The sequence below is a fragment of the Homalodisca vitripennis genome, chromosome X, assembly GCF_021130785.1.
Source record: "Homalodisca vitripennis isolate AUS2020 chromosome X, UT_GWSS_2.1, whole genome shotgun sequence".
Classification (NCBI taxonomy): Eukaryota; Metazoa; Arthropoda; class Insecta; order Hemiptera; family Cicadellidae; genus Homalodisca; species Homalodisca vitripennis.
This window is the reverse complement of record NC_060215.1, coordinates 10,418,774-10,423,150: the sequence shown is the minus strand read 5'-3', so window position 1 is coordinate 10,423,150 and position 4,377 is coordinate 10,418,774.

Genomic DNA, 4,377 nt, shown 5'->3' with positions numbered 1-4,377 from the left:
GCATTTTTATTTATACCCTTGACACAAAATTGACTCATTAACCTTAATTGAAGTTTACCATTAAATAGTTAACAAACATTTACTTCAATGATGCTTAGCCAAATCCTATCGATGAATAGGATTCTTGTTCAGGGAGAACTCATTCTTGTCTATGTAGAAATGTAATTTCATGCAAATTTAAAGCCTACAGATGAAATCACTCTCAAGATATATTGCAATTAGTTGGGCTATGCAAATGCTCAGCAAAATCCCATTGAAGAACATGTCCATCATAAACACGATGTTGCCTGAGTAGAACATGTATTTTTAATGTTCTAACGTAATTGATTTCTATATTTTTGTGTTCAGGTGTGTGACAGAAGACAGAAGAGATCAACTCAATATAAATACAAATATTTCTGTGTTCAAACTTATCTACTGTACTGTTAATTTCTTTGCCCATTCCTCCAATTGTTGAAAGCACAGAAAGATCATTTTTAGTTATCAAACAATAAAAGATTGTGCTGTGGTCTACTGAAATGACTAACATGGATAATGCCATGAATGACTTAGCAGCAAGAAAGGTAAGGAAAAGGAATGGTCTTCAGGCATAATTCGACAGTTTAAGTCCAGATGCTCCCATTTTATTTTCTAAGGTATGTAAATAGTTAACTTAATGTACGTCTCATTAATCATAGTTAGGTTATCTAGGATCACTTATCACATTCTTTTGAAAGGCAATTTTTGTGGTTTTGTGAAATTTATTAGAAAACATTAAGTCGGAAAGTGTTTTTAACAGATGTTAGTTTAAATTGGTTACTTGTTACTAAAACTGTTATTTGTTGTTAAACATTTAACATAAATGCAATCAGTAAGTACGTGTTTAATTATTGCTATAAGTAAACTAATTTAAAATTTACGTACTGTTTATGATATAAAATTGAATAAATTTTATCAAGTGTATTGAGTCACATGTAACAGACAAATTCACTTAAACCTAAAATATGTATTTTCCTTAAAAGTGGCTTCCATACAATCTATACAATGGAATTACTTTATTTCTGAACCACAACAAAATTGCAATACAATCTACTTTTTTTTAAATGAACACTATGAATGGCTTTAATAATCCTTCTAAATAGTACGTTGACAAGACTTGGTGGGATTGTAGACCAATAACACATATGAAATGATAAATTCGTTTGTGGTTAGTCGGTGAATGCAGACCTATTGTGACCTGTATTCTGTATTTCAGTTTTAATAATTAGTCGTACAGTTAGTATGACAATGTATATTGCTTGTAATATAGCCTAATGACAAATAAAGATTTTAATTTTAATTTGAATTAGTGTGGTGTTGTTTTTTATTAAGTGCATGTTTTAGAGTTAGTGAAGTTGACACACAACGGTGGTTGTGATTCCTGACTTATGTGTGTCAAAACGCTCTGGTATGATTTGTTTATTTCAACCTAGTTTGTAATTATGTTATAGGTTAGTTATCTACCTGAAGAAGAGATCAGATTGCAGATCTTGAAACGTAGTATTACTGATTTTTTGTATCACTAAACGATGGCAAATGTCTGGAAAAATCCTGTTTCCTTCCATCGTCAAAAACAAACTTCAAACAAAGAATTGGTTACATTACCAGTAAAAAACACTAAACAACAGAACACTTGTCTTCAACCTGGAAGCAATTTATTTTTGTTAGCAATTATTTAGAGACTTTTAAGAATTTTGTAATATTATGTACCAGCAAAAAGTTTGACTTATATATACAAAGTGTTTCTGCCCTTCCAATATTGTTTAAGTCATTGTTTCTGGGCCAAAAGCAAATCTAAATATCATGCTGAAATCGTCTGAAAGTAACCAGTAACTAATACAGACCCCATTACGTCTTTTTACATATTATTTTTCTATCGAAAAACTATTTTATTTATTATTTATAAATTTACCATACAACTTTATGGCAATGAGGTAAATCTAAAACAATAGCTCTATAGCTATTGTTTGGTTAGAATATTTTCCAAAATCCTAAACCGAACTGGCAGCCAATAAAAAACTTTAAATATTGAAATATTTAAAAAATAACTTAAAAAGGACTAATTGTATCAAAGTTGTACAAGAATCCTACACATACAACAATTTGTTAGATGTTTTTATTAGAAAACTGAAAAAAAATACTTTGATTGTCCCTGAACCATTTTAAAGGTGAGATTTATTTATATTATTATATTTAGAATTTTTAAGTAGATTTATAAATAAATGATATTATGAATATTCTTGAACACAAAACAAAGTTGGCCAAAAAATACACCTTTTCTAATAATCTTACCAAACTCCTAAAAATGATAGCAATTTTGACTAATATTTCAAAAATTTGTATCACACTACAAGAGTTAAAGTAGCTTAAGACAAAATACCAGAGTTATAGCGTAAACATGACTAAATCAACACATTGGTGTGTGCAAAGACAGAAATGGTAATCAATTGAAGGCATAATAGAAAAGCATAAGATGGTGAAAAATATTAATTTAAAGTGCATTCAAAACGATCAGTTCTCCACTGTTACATAATCAAAGCATAAGGAATTACATTGAATTCTAACCGGCCAAATATTTTTACATTTTTTCAGTGAAAGAAATGGCGAACACATCACATCAAGATTACATTCTGGGGAACAAAAATAATTATTTTCAAAATGGGGGTGCTCACCCCCATGCCCCTCCCGTACCCAAAGCCAAAATTTAGAAATGGCAACTAATACCTTGTGACACCTCAAATAGAAGCTCATAAAAATACTGTATTTTGGTACAACAGCCGTTTGGTATCAGTAGCTAATAATGTAATTTCTTACATTACAATTATCAGTCTACAAACTACTGTACTACTGCTAATAAGACAACACCATTACTTACTGAATGCAATGATATTGCCAAAAAGCAAAATGTTTTGTGTAATATTAACATAATTACTAATTTCGTGATTTAATAATCAGAATTTGTAACTAAACAGGACAAGCAAGTGTCTTATCATTCATTTATCTTTCTTATCTATTGTATTGTTGGAGACTTGTGGTTAGGCGCTATCTCTGGTCATGTTTCAACACACCAAACATTTGGGAATGCAGTTTCATTTGTTTAGTGACAGTGGTGCGTGTTGTACATCTTGCTTCACAAGGAGAATGATTTACAGCCTTCAAGAAAGAGTGATTATTTTTATCTTTGGATCCGAGAATAAGTGTGCGAATAGAACTGCTAACGCATTCACACACTATCAGATTCACCGTTAAATAATATCTCGTATTACAATAGGTTTCGTCATTGTTACATAAAAGTACTAAAACTAGGTTAAAATTACTAAAAAACTACTTGGAAGGATTATGTCACCTAGGTACATCATAGATTTAGTTACAAAATTTACTGAAAGTGGTTCAGTTAATAACAAGAAAAGGTCTGGTAACAGAGTTGTTGACGAATTATTTCAAATTGAAGTGATTCATAATATTTTTGAAACCCCTAATACACATTCATAAACTTGCTGTTGAAACTGGATTATCTGTTGGTTCCGTTCATCAAGTGTTGAAAATTAACAGATTTCATCCTTACAAAGTCAAAGTTTGTTATGAACTTAATGAAGATGATTATTACCGTCGGATTGGATTCCGTGGACAAATGAGTTCAATCATTACTGACAATGAAAATATTGTGAAAAACATTTGCTTTAGTGATGAATGTACAATTTATGTTAACGGTTTTGTTAATAAACACAATTGCCGATTTTGGTCAGACCAAAACCCACATGTATTCGTTGAAGGATAAACCCAATGGCCTGAAAAAATTAATGGTTGAGCAGGAATACTTGGTAACACTATTGTTGAACCTGTATTTATTGAAGGAAACTTAAATGGAGAATCATACTTAGATTTGCTAGAAAACACTATTGACCCTCTTATTGTGGAAACACTTGAAAACCAGGTAAATGAAGTAGGCCAGTTATATTTAGATACGGATATGTTTTATTTTCAACAAGACGGAGCTCCACCACATTATGCTTTTCCTGTGTGACAATGGCTAGATGCACACTATCCAGATCACTGGATCGGTAGAAGAGGATCAATTGAGTGGCCGGCAAGGTCTCCACACTTAACACCCTTAGACTTTTTTTGTGGGGTCACTTGAAATCAGTAGTTTTTAAAACACATCCTACTGGTGTCCAAGACTGGAAAAACAGTATCTCTGCTGAGTGCAGAGGCTTAACCAGAGAAACTTTTAGAAAGGTTAGGCAAGAATTTTAAAATAGGTTATTTTTTGCTTGAAAAACAATGGCTACCAATTTGAACATTTGATTTAAAGTTTACAAAGGATTTACAACAGTATTCAGTGAGTAATTTTGTTGTTAT